General features: G+C 36.7%; 1 protein-coding gene across 7 annotated transcripts in view; it reads left to right on the top strand.

Moving 5' to 3' along the window:
* SLC41A2 (solute carrier family 41 member 2) overlaps nt 1-13,579 on the top strand; it is a 133,440-nt gene that overhangs the window by 107,035 nt on the left and 12,826 nt on the right. The gene's annotated exons all lie outside the window — the stretch shown is intronic.

Raw genomic sequence — 13,579 nt, 5'->3', positions numbered from 1 at the left:
GGGCTTGAGCTTTGATTTCCACCACTCACTGCCACCACTCACTGCCTGTGTCACCTTGATCAAGGTAATCTCTCATCTGTTTTCTCAGCTGTAAAAAGAGGCTAAGAATAGACCTGCTTTGTGGGTTGTTATAAGGATGAAATGAGATAATGCATGTAAGGTGCTATTATTGTCTTATCATTTTAATGTCATCATCTCTAATAGCTGTGAATTACTGGGGCAGTGAGTCTCTTAGGGTGTCACTGAGTGGATCAGATCCTGTGGAATCTAGCATTGAGTCTCTACCATGATTCTAATACCCGACTCATTCCTTGGAGTCATTCTTCTAAGTAAGGAAAATGTAGCCATATGGTGGCAACCTGGCCATAATTGGAATCCCAGGATACCCACCCAATAGCTGAGCAAGTTAATTGGCTTAGCCTTGGGCAAGTTACTTAATTCCTTGGGGGGTCTTATTGTTCTTGCCTATAAAATGAGGATAATGATTCCTCTTTGCACAGCAGATATAATACCTGGCACATAGTAGGCCCCTATTAAATGGTGCGGTTATGTCTTTTATTACGACATTGAGTCAATCCTATTCCCAGATGGCATCTCAAAGGAAATATCTAAGCAACCAGGAGATTTTAACAGGTTGCCTGACTTCACTCACATTTTTTCCTCATTCCTCAGGATTTAAGTCCACCAGATTCCAACTGGAAAGTAAGGATCTCTTTATTCTTTCTGTGACTGTTCTGCCTCTGTCTCTTAATTGGTTTCTGTCTGTCAGCTTGGGTTGAATGGAAAGTGTGAAGAGAATGATAAAGGAAATGTAAAGGGAGGACCTACAGTTCCAAGAATTTTTTTTCTAGTTGTAAAAATAGCTACTTTAACTTTGGGAGTTGATTAATATGGTGAAGGAAGGAAGTTGAAACAGGTGATTTTTTGAGATTCCTTTTTAGCCCCGTGATTGTCTTTTTGTGATACAATAGTGTGTTATGCTATTATAGCTTAGGTTGTAGGGTCTTAAAATTGATACACTTTCCTAAATCCATATTTATGATTAATTCTCTGGACAGGTATGCTTGGGCTCCAGGCCAGTAAGCACAGAAGATGAAATGACTGCCTGCCTCATTGGAGGCATGGCATGCCAGAGCCCTGTGGAGCAAGGCGTTCAGAAAGGGAGCTTTTTTCCATCCTGTCAAGCCTGACGAGGATGCAGTTAGGACCAGGGAAGCCGAGTCTTCTTTTCCTAGTGTGCTGGTTAGGATGTTACTGCCTGTGCTCCGAGTTCTGCTGAAATTGCAGACATGACTTAGAGGAATTTTCACATCATCTGAAAAAAAAAAAAAAAATCTTATAACACAGCTATGTGAAAGCACTTACTTGGAAAGCATAAAAACTATTTTTCAAGAAATTTGCCAGAATAAAATCTTGGTTGATTGAGACCCCAGAATATTCAGCCAGAAAATACTGACTTGAATGATTCGATAATTTAAATTTTTTTGCTATTTAAAAAAATAGATGTTTAGCACCATACTTCTTTTTTATTTTAAAGCTAAATGTCTGTGTTAGTTCTGCATAACAAGGCTAATCTAAGTTGTGATTTTTTTTGTACCGTCTAGGGAAATGTGTAAAAGCAAAAGGTCTCTAAAGATTTTTGCATTTATTAAAAGCAGTGTTTAATGGGTATCAAAAGATGATGAGACCATCATTCAATATCCAAAGTAAAAAAACAAAAGTTAATTTATTGCTCACTGTTGTAAAGGATCAGGGGAAATCTCTCCAAGCAGAGCAAATTACTGATCTTTTATAGGGTTTTAGGGATGCCTGGAGTTCAGGGATGGGCAGATATTCAAAAGCTTGAGTAGGCCTCTGTCATCTGTAGAGATATGGATACTTGGCTGTGACTACTGTTGTTAGTTGGTCTTCAGAGGTGTATTTATTGGACCGGATTTGTTCCTAATTGCCTACTTCAGAAGCAAGGACTATCATTGATCGGCTGCCTTCTAAATGCATTCAGTAAGGCAAGTTGTTTATTGATTGAATGAATTTAAAAGCAGTTCTGGTGGCTTCTTGTTACCATGGCTAAAGATCAGTCTTTTCCTGGGAGTGTGGGAACTTCTTACTTTCTCAGTCTCCACTCTTGTTCCTCACTCAGTCAAAGCTGCAGGGTATCATTAAGGATTGTCCAGACCTTCACCTCTGTTGTTGATTCTTCTTGAAGATGGGGTATCTGATTTTCAGTTTGAGTCCATCAGCGTAATTCCTTTTGGGAGGAGGGGTCTTTGAATTATTTATTGAAACATCTGATGGGACAGTGGCTGGGTTGAAACATTTGAGACACTGGACAATAAACATTAAGTGTGAGATAAACAAGAATAATTAGAAGTATTGTAAGAAGGGAGTGGAATATATTTCACTACCATAACCTAAGATTTTTCAGGCCTGACCAAGAAAACACGTCCCAATGATTCCCTAGGTAGCCAGACTGCCTTTTCTTTTTCTTTCTTTTTTTTTTTTTTTAAGGAATTCCTTTATTTTATTTATTTATTTATTTATTTATTTATTTATTTATTTATTTATTTAGGCTGTGTTGGGTCTTCGTTTCTGTGCAAGGGCTTTCTCTAGTTGCGGCAAGCGGGGGCCACTCTTCATCGCGGTGCGCGGGCCTCTCACTATCGCGGGCTCTCTCGTTGCGGAGCACAGGCTCCAGACGCGCAGGCTCAGTAGCTGTGGCTCACGGGCCTAGTTGCTCCGCGGCACGTGGGATCTTCCCAGACCAGGGCTCGAACCTGTGTCCCCTGCATTGGCAGGCAGATTCTCAACCACTGCGCCACCAGGGAAGCCCCAGACTGCCTTTTCTTTTAGCTTAGATACAGATTGTTTTATTTCATCTGTAACATTAATTCAGGTATAATATGAAGTGTTGGCAATGGTTCTGGTTGGCCAAAAGAAAGTCCAAAGCCATTCTTTTATCTGTAACCATAACTGTTACTTTGCTGGTCTTAGGTGGAAGCTGTCTACTTTGTGTGCTCATCTCTTTGCTCTGACAATCTTCGGTTAATAATCAACCTCCGCGAGTCATCTGCTTTGGGAAGTGCTCTGGAGAACTTCAGTTTAGGTTCCCTATGGTGTTACTTTCCAGCTCTGCTAAAGGTCCCTTCCATTTTTTTCCCAGAGGACAGCAGACTGTGTTTCCAGTTCAGGCTCATTCAGGGATTATGTTTTATTCATCATCTTAGACTCAGCATTCAGACCCTGCCTGGTACAGTAAATATTTATAAAATGAATATTCAGCTTTATATTATTCTTGGATTATTTTTGGCATTTCAATTATATTTCTTCATTTAGATTCTGATCTCACTGAAAGCCATAACCGTGTCTTATTCTTCTCTAAATGCTCCAGAAAGCTTATCACAGTGTTTTCTATGTTAGATAAAAATAAATATTTGTTAAATTGGATTCCAGATATATTGAGTGTACTTTGTTTGGGTGATAGGGCAAATATTTGACAAGATCTCTCATCTAAAAGAGAGAATAAATCCGATGGAGAGGTGAAACATACACATAAAACAATTTGAAGATGATGCTTTTTTAAAACGTAATATTACATGTTTAACAAGTACAAACAAAATATTCTATAAATGACTACTTAAGTGTTATAACAGTAGGTTTTTTAAACATCTTAACCACTTAAACAGAATGCTAAATTTTATTATTTTTAATGGATTTTTAAAATTTTTGATTTTGGAGTATACTTGATTTACAATATTGTGTTAGTTTCAGGTGTACAACAAAGTGATTCAATTATACATATACATATATCTATTCTTTTTCAGATTTTTTCCCCATAGATGTTATTAGAATATTGAGTAGAGTTCCCTGTGCTATACAGTAGTCCTTGTTGATTATCTATTTTATATATAGTAGTGTGTATATGTTAATCCCAACCTCCTAATTTATCCTTCCCCTTTGGTAACCATAAGTTTATTTTCTGATTCTGTGAGTCTGTTTCTACTTTTTGAAAATAAGTTCATTTGTATCATTTTTTAAGATTCCACATATTAGTGATATCATATGATATTTTTCTTTCTCTGTTTGTCTTATTTCACTTAGTATGATAATATCTAGGTCCATCCATGTTGCTGCAAATGGCATTATTTCATTATTTTTTATGACTGAGTAATATTCCATTGTGTATATGTACCACATCTTCTTTATCCATTCATCTGTCGATGGACATTTAGGTTGTTTCTATTGTAAATAGTGCTGCAGTGAACATTGGGGTGCTTGTATCTGATCAGATTATGTTTTTCTCCAGATATATGCCCAGGAGTGGGATTGCTGGATCATATGGTAGCTCTATTTTTAGGTTTTAAAGGAACCTCCATACTGTTCTCCATAGTGGCTGTACCAATTTACATTCTCACCAACAGTGTAGGAGGGTTCCTTTTTCTCCACATCCTCTCCAGCATTTATTGTTTGTAGACTTTTTGATGATGGCCGTTCTGACTGGTGTGAGGTGATACCTCATTGTAGTTTTGATATGCATTTCTCTAATAATTAGTGATGTTGAGCGTCTTTTTATGTGCTTCTTGGAGAAGCATCTTTTCATGTGCTTCTTGGAGAAGCACATGTGTCTTCTTTGGAGAAATGTCTATTTAGATCTTCTCCCCATTTTCTGATTGGGTTGTTTGCTTCTTGATATTGAGCTGCATGGCTGTTTGTATATTTTGGAGATTAATCCCTTATGAGTTGCATGACTGCAAATATTTTCTCCCATTCTGTGGGTTGTCTTTTCATTTTGTTTATGGTTTCCTTTGCTGTGCAAAAGCTTTTCAGTTTAATTAGGTCCCATTTGTTTATTTTGTTTTTATTTCCATTCCTGTAGGAGACGGATCCAAAAAAATATTGCTACAATTTATGTCAAAGAGTGTTCTGCTTATGTTTTCCTCTAGGAGTTTTATGGTATCTGGCCTTACATTTAGGTCTTTAATCCATTTTGAGTTTATTTTTGTGTATGGTGTTAGAAAATGTTCTAATTTCATTCTTTTACATGTAGCTGTCCAGTTTTCCCAGCACCACTTATTGAAGAGACTGTTTTTTCTCCATTGTATATTTGTACCTCCTTTGTTTAGATTAATTGACCATAGGTGCGTGGGTTTATTTCTGGGCTTTCTATACTGTTCCATTGATCTAAATATCTGTTTTTGTGCCAGTACCATATTGTTTTGATGACTGTAGCTTTGTAGTATAGTCTGAAGTCAGGAAACCTCATTCCTCCAGCTCCATTTTTCTTTCTCAAGATTGCTCTGTCTATTTGGGGTCTTTTATATGTCCATACAAGGTTTAAAATTTTTTGTTCTAGCTCTGTGAAAAATGCCATTGGTAGTTTGATAGGGATTGCATTGAATCTGAAGGTTGCCTTGGGTAGTATAGTCATTTTGACAATATTGATTCCTCTAATCAATCCAAGAACATGATATATCTTTCCTTCTGTTTGTGTCATCTTCGATTTCTTTCATCAGCATCTTATAGTTTTCAGAGTGCAGGTCTTTTGCCTCCTGAGATAGGTTTATTCCTAGGTATTTTATTCTTTCTGATCAGAATGCTGAACTTTAAAGTTATTTTAAAAAGTAAAGGATTATTATTCATATAATAATAATAATTCATTATTTCATATAATCCCTTGAAAAGGGATGGTATTAGAAGCAGAGCCATCTTTGGGCTACAGGCAGAGGGTGAAGAGGGAACACCTAAGTTGTTCAGGGCCTGATTTCTGCTGATTACATCTTTCCTTAATATTCTATGGATATTAACAGCATTAAAGTAATTTTATTTAGCATGTAAGAGACAGTCAATAAATGTTAGTTTCCTCTAGCAGTTTGTATATGTTTTATTTCCATCTTTTTTGCTTATTATTACTAAACTAAGAAACATCTTTAGTTTCACTTTCTTCTTGATTTTCAGGTTGTCATTTCATAATATTAAGTGACATTGGCTATCACTGGTTCTTTGCATGATTGGAACAGAATGACATGGTCACATGAGGGAGGATCACTAGGCCAGGGTTAATGAACTCCCAGCCCAAAATTATTGTATTTAAAAAAAATTTTTTTTTTGGCCACACCACATGGCTTGCAGGATCTTAGTCCCCTGACCAGGGATTGAACCTGTGCCCCTTGCAGAGGAAGTGTGGATTCCTAACCACTGGACCACCAGGGAATTCCCTTTAAAAAATTTTTATTGTATATTAAATATTGAATAGATAAACAATAATGACGTGTACAAGGTATAAAGAGTAATAATACAGTGACCACCAGGACACTCACCAGTCAGCTTAAGAATTATAACACTACCAATACCCTAGTACCTATACCTTTTAAAGCTACCTATCTGCTCCTCCCTCCTCCCCAAAGCAAACTATTGATTCAGAATTGTTTGGCTAAAAGGTTTTTGCTCTTCCCTATGATTATGCATTTATTTGGATACCTAAAAATATATGGTTTTAGTTTTGCATGGTTTTGAAATTTATAAATGGAATCAATGAATTTGTGTTTAAGTGGCTTTCTTCTTTTGCTCAGCATTGTATGTGAGATTCATTCATATGTGTAACTGTTGTTCATCTATTTTAGTTATATAGTATTCCATTGTATGAATATTCCATGATTTTTTCATCTATTCTTATTTTAATGGACTTTTAAGTTGTTTGTAGTTTTTTGCTATTAAAAATCAAGGCTGTGAATATTGTTATATTGTCTCCTGAACACATTCTGAGGGTTTCTTTTGGACAGAAAGCCTTAACCATTTTTGTGCCATGGACTTCTTGGGAAGTTTGGTGACTGTTAGGGACTCCTCAAAATAAAGTTTGTTTGTTTCCTACCTTACCCCACCTGCCACCTCACAAAAATAATTCAGGCCAAAGAAAAGACATTTTATCTGTATATCAGGAGTAGATTGAATTCCTGTTGACTGATAATCCTAAATTCTTAGCCGACATTTAAATATTAGATTTTAATGAGTAGCATTAGCAGTCTGGAAACTGGATTAGGGAAGCATATTTTTATAGGGAAAATGAATTCAGCTTTTGTAAGGCTTAGGAAGAAATGTACTAATTTGCTATTCCTGGTGTTTATTTGTATCATATTTCTAAGCACTCCTCTCCCAAAGAAATCATCTTTCGTCACATGATACACAAGGCTGTTACGGGCAATGGGGCATTGAAGGGATGCTAGTGGATGGGAATGTTGATTCTAGCTCAGAGAAGGAACTGGCCGAGAGAATCAGTCATCCAAAGCAAATATATATTCCTGTGTTTTATATATTTATTTAAATTCCAAGTAATACATCTAGAACATGCATAATTAGCTGGGGCAACAAAGTTGCCTTTTCAGGAGGTATATTTACCCAAAGAAGTTGTGCATATTTCATAAAAAACAAACAGACCATGTAAAATACAGTCTACGCTTGGTTAGATTTTTGATGTGTTTTCCCAGTAAAAAAGCATACATTCTTTAAATAATCATTTAGTTTGAAAATAAAGCATATTGCATTAAGAAGTATCTGATACTTACTGTGCTTTTAATAATTCATTTATACACAGTGTTCCAAAGAAACACTGATATCCTTGTTAACTTGTAAAAAAATTAATAAATTTAAACCTGCTTGACCTTTAAGTCATCACAATACCTTTAAAAAGAAATTGCATGGGAAGGGAACTTAAATTCAATTATGAGACTAAGAATGTGGGAAGGATGGAGGAAGAAATGCAGAGATAAGGAGAGCAATCACTATGTGGTTTATGACCACAGATTTCTTACCATTGTACTTCAGAGCTAAAACAGACTGTGGAGACATCAATTCATCCATTTTTTTTTTAGCATCTTTATTGGAGTATAATTGCTTTACAATGGTGTGTTAGTTTCTGCTTTATAACAAAGTGTATACATATACATATATCCCCATATCTCCTCCCTCTTGCGTCTCCCTCCCACCCTCCCTATCCCACCCCTCTAGGTGGTCACAAAGCACCGAGCTGATCTCTCTGTGCTATGCAGCTGCTTCCCACTAGCTATCTATTTTACATTTGGTAGTATATATAAGTCCATGCCAGTCTCTCACTTCGTCCCAGCTTACCCTTCCCCCTCCCGTCCTCAAGTCCATTCTCTACGTCTGCGTCTTTATTCCTGTCCTGCCCCTAGGTTCTTCAGAACCTTTTTTTTTTTCCTTAGATTCTGTGTATATGTGTTAGCATACGGTATTTGATTTTTTCTTCGTGACTTACTTCACTCTGTATGACAGACTCTGGGTCCATCCACCTCACTACAAATAACTCAGTTTCATTTCTTTTTATGGCTGAGTAATATTCCATTGTATATATGTGCCACATCTTCTTTATCCATTCATCTGTCGATGGACACGTAGGTTACTTCCATGTCCTGGCTATTGTAAATAGAGCTGCAGTGAACACTGTGGTACATGACTCTTTCTGAATTATGGTTTTCTCAGGGTATATGCCCAGTAATGGGAATGCTGGGTCGTATGGTAGTTCTAATTTTTAAGGAACCTCCATACTGTTCTCCATAGTGGCTGTATCAGTTTACATTCCCACCAACAGTGCAAGAGGGTTCCCTTTACTCCACACCCTCTCCAGCATTTATTGTTTGTAGATTTTTTTGATGATGACCCTTCTGACTGGTGTGAGGTGATACCTCATTGTAGTTTTGGTTTGCATTTCTCTAATGATTAGTGATGTTGAGCATTCTTTCATGTGTTTGTTGGTAATCTGTATATCTTCTTTGGAGAAATGTCTATTTAGGTCTTCTGCCCATTTTTGGATTGGATTGTTTGTTTTTTTGATATTGAGCTGCATGAGCTGCTTGAAATTTTGGAGATTAATCCTTTGTCGGTTGCTTCATTTGCAAATATTTTCTCCCATTCTGAGGGTTGTCTTTTCATCTTGTTTATAGTTTCTTTTGCTGTGCAAAAGCTTTTAAGTTTCATAGGTCCCATTTGTTTATTTTTGTTTTTATTTCCATTTCTCTAGGAGGTGGGTCAAAAAGGATCTTGCTGTGTTGTATGTCATAGAGTGTTCTGCCTATGTTTTCCTTTAAGAGTTTTATAGTGTCTGGCCTTACATTTAGGTCTTTAATCCATTTTGAGTTTATTTTTGTGTATGGTGTTAGGGAGTGTTCTAATTTCATTCTTTTACATGTAGCTGTCCAGTCTTCCCAGCACCACTTATTGAAGAGGCTGTCTTTTCTCCATTGTATGTTCTTGCCTCCTTTATCAAAGATAAGGTGACCATATGTATGTGGGTTTATCTCTGGGCTTTCTATCCTGTTCCATTGATCTATATTTCTGTTTTTGTGCCAGTACCATACTATCTTGATTACTGTAGCCTTGAGTATAGTCTGAAGTCAGGGAGCCTGATTCCTCCAGCTCTGTTTTTCTTTCTCAAGATTGCTTTGGCTATTCGGGGTCTTTTGTGTTTCCATACAAATTGTGAAATTTTTTGTTCTAGTTCTGTGAAAAATGCCATTGGTAGTTTGATAGGGATTGCACTGAATCTGTAGATTGCTTTGGGTAGTATAATCATTTTCACAATGTTGATTTTTCCAATCCAGGAACATGGTATATCTCTCCATCTATTTGTATCATCTTTAATTTCTTCAATCAGTGTCTTACAGGTCTTTTCTCTCCTTAGGTAGGTTTATTCCTAGGTATTTTATTCTTTTTATTGCAATGGTAAATGGGAGTGTTTCCTTTATTTCTCTTTCAGATTTTTCCTCATTAGTGTATAGGAATGCAAGAGATTTCTGAGCATTAATTTTGTATCCTGCTACTTTACCAAATTCATTGATTAGCTCTAGTAGTTTTCTGGTAGCATCTTTAGGATTCTCTATGTATAGTATCATGTCATCTGCAAACAGTGACAGCTTTACTTCTTCTTTTCTGATTTGGATTCCTTTATTTCTTTTTCTACTCTGATTGCTTTGGCTAAAACTTCCAAAACTATGTTGAATAGTAGTGGTGAGAGTGGGCAACCGTGTCTTGTTCCTGATCTTCGTGGAAATGGTTTCAGTTTTTCACCACTGAGAATGATGTTGGCTGTGGGTTTGTCATATATGGCCTTTATTATGTTGAGGTAAGGTATTATGTTGAGGTTCCCTCTGTGCCTACTTTCTGGAGTGTTTTTATCATAAATGGGGGTTAAATTTTGTCAAAAGCTTTTTCCGCATCTATTGAGATGATCATATGGTTTTTCTCCTTCAATTTGTTAATATGGTGTATCACATTGATTGATTTGTGTATATTGAAGAATCCTTGCATTCTTGGGATAAACCCCACTTGATCATGGTGTATGATCCTTTTAATGTGCTGTTGGATTCTGTTTGCTAGTATTTTGTTGAGGATTTTTCCATCTACGTTCATCAGTGATATTGGCCTGTAGTTTTCTTTTTTTGTGGCACCTTTGTCTGGTTTTGGTATCAGGGTGATGGTCGTCTTGTAGAATGAGTTTGGGAGTGTTCCTCCCTCTGCCATATTTTGGAAGAGTTTGAGAAGGATAGGTGTTAGCTCTTCTCTAAATGTTTTATAGAATTTGCCTGTGAAACCATCTGGTCCTGGGCTTTTATTTGTTGGAAAATTTGTAATCACAGTTTCAATTTCATTACTTGTGATTGGTCTGTTCATATTTTCTATTTCTTCCTGGTTCAGTCTTGGAAGGTTGTGCTTTTCTAAGAAGTTGTCCATTTCTTCCAGGTTGTCCATTTTATTGGCATAAAGTTGCTTGTAGTAATCTCTCATGATCCTTTGTATTTCTGCAGTGTCACTTGTTACTTCTCCTTTTTCATTTCTAATTCTATTGATTTGAGTCTTCTCCCTGTTTTTTCTTGATGAGTCTGGCTAATGGTTTATCAATTTTGTTTATCTTCTCAAAGAACCAGCTTTTAGTTTTATTGGTCATTGCTGTTGTTTTCCTCATTTCTTTTTCATTTATTTCTGATCTGAACTTTATGATTTCTTTCTTCTGCTAACTTTGGGGGTTTTTTGTTGTTCTTTCTCTAATTGCTTTAGGTGTAAGGTTAGGTTGTTTATTTGAGATGTTTCTTGTTTCTTGAGGTAGGATTGTATTGCTATAAAATTCCCTCTTAGAACTACTTTTGCTGCATCCCATAGGTTTTGGGTCGTTGTGTTTTCATTGTCATTTGTTTCTAGGTATTTTTTGATTTCCTCTTTGACTTCTTCAGTAATCTCTTGGTTATTAAGTAGTGTATTGTTTAGCCTCCATGTGTTTGTATTTTTTACAGATATTTTTCCTGTAATTGATATCTAGTCTCATAGCATTGTGGTTGGAAAAGATACTTGATACGATTTCAATTTTCTTAAATTTACCAAGGCTTGACTTGTGACCCAAGATATGATCGATGCTGGTGAATGTTCCATGAGCACTTGAGAAGAAAGTGTAATCTGCTGTTTTTGGATGGAATGTCCTATAAATATCAATTAAGTCCATCTTGTTTAATGTATCATTTAAAGCTTGTGTTTCCTTATTTATTTTCATTTTGGATGATCTGTCCATTGGTGAAAGTGGGGTGTTAAAGTCCCCTACTATGATTGTGTTACTGTCGATTTCCCCTTTTATGGCTGTTAGCATTTGCCTTATGTACTGAGGTGCTCCTATGTTGGGTGCATAAATATTTACAATTGTTCTATCTTCTTCTTGGATTGATCCCTTGATCATTATGTAGTGTCCTTCTTTGTCTCTTGTAATAGCCTTTATTTTAAAGCCTATTTTCTCTGATATGAGAATTGCTACTCCAGCTTTCTTTTGATATCCATTTGCGTGGAATATCTTTTTCCATCCCCTCACTTTCAGTCTGTTTGTGTCCATAGGTCTGAAGTGGGTCTCTTGTAGACAGCATATATATGGGTCGTGTTTTTGTGTCCATTCAGCCAGTCTCTTTTTTTTGGTTGGAGCATTTAATCCATTTACATTTAAGGTAATCATCAATATGTATGTTCCATTTACCATTTTCTTAATTGTTTGGGGTTTGTTATTGTAGGTCTTTTCCTTCTCTTGTGTTTCCTTGCTAGAGAAGTTCCTGTAGCATTTGTTGTAAAGCTGGTTTGGTGGTGCTGAATTCTCTTAGCTTTTGCCTGTCTGTAAAGGTTTTAATTTCTCCGTCAAATCTGAATGAGATCCTTGCTGGGTAGAGTAATCTTGGTTGTAGGTTTTTCCCTTTCAACACTTGAAATATGTCCTGCCACTCCCTTCTGGCTTGCAGAGTTTCTGCTGAAACATCAGCTGTTAACCTTATGGGGATTCCCTTGTATGTTATTTGTTGCTTTTCCCTTGCTGCTTTTAATATGTTTTCTTTGAATTTAATTTTTGATAGTTTGATTAATATGTGTCTTTGTGTGTTTCTCCTTGGATTTATCTTGTATGGGACTCTCTGGGCTTCCTGAACTTGATTGACTATTTCCTTTCCCATATTACGGAAGTTTTCAACTCTAATCTCTTCAAATATTTTCTCAGTCCCTTTCTTTATCTCTTCTTCTTCTGGGACCCGTATAGTTTGAATGTTGGTGCATTTAATGTTGTCCCAGAGGTCTCTGAGACTGTCCTCAATTCTTTTCATTCTTTTTTCTTTATTCTGCTCTGCAGTAGTTATTTCCACTATTTTATCTTCCAGGTCACTTATCCGTTCTTCTGCCTCAGTTATTCTGCTATTGATTCCTTCTAGAGAATTTTTAATTTCATTTATTGTGTTGTTCATCATTGTTTGTTTGCTCTTTAGTTCTTCTAGGTCCTTATTAAACGTTTCTTATATTTTCTCCATTCTATTTCCAAGATTTTGGATCATCTTTACTGTCATTACTCTGAATTCTTTCTCAGGTAGACTGCCTTTTTCCTCTTCATTTGTTAGGTCTGGTGAGTTTTTACCTTGTTCCTTCATTTGCTGTGTGTTTCTCTGTCTTCTCATTTTGCTTTACTTACTACATTTGGGGTCTCCTTTTTGCAGGCTGCAGGTTCGTAGTTCCCATTGTTTTTGGTGTCTGCCCCCAGTGGCTAAGGTTGGTTAGGTGGATTGTGTAGGCTTCCTGGTGTAGGGGACTGGTGCCTGTGTTCTGGAGAATGAGGTTGGATCTTGTCTTTCTGGTGGGCACGTCCACGTCCAGTAGTATGTTTTGGGGTGTCTGTGACCTTATTATGATTTTAGGCATCCTCTCTGCTAATGGGTGGGGTTGTGTTCCTGTCTTGTTAGTTGTTTGGCATAGGGTGTCCAGCACTGTAGCTTGCTGGTCGTTGAGTGGAGCTGGGTTAGCGTTGAGTTGGAGATCTCTGGGAGAGCTTTCACAGTTTGATATTACGTGCAGCCGGGAGGTCTCTGGTGGACAAATGTCCTGAACTCGGCTCTCCCACCTCAGAGGCACAGGCCTGACACCCAGCCAGAGCACCGAGACCCTGTCAGCCACACGGCTCAGAAGAAAAGGGAGAAAAAAAGAAAGAAAGAAAGAAAAAAATAATAAAATAAAATGATTAAAATAAAAAATAATTATTAAAGATAAAAAAATTAAAAAGTAATTAAAA

The sequence above is a fragment of the Balaenoptera borealis genome (genome assembly GCF_965194805.1).
Source record: "Balaenoptera borealis genome assembly, chromosome: 13".
Taxonomy (NCBI): domain Eukaryota; kingdom Metazoa; phylum Chordata; class Mammalia; order Artiodactyla; family Balaenopteridae; genus Balaenoptera; species Balaenoptera borealis.
The sequence above is the reverse complement of the archived record's forward strand: the minus strand, read 5'-3'. Positions and strand labels throughout refer to the sequence as shown.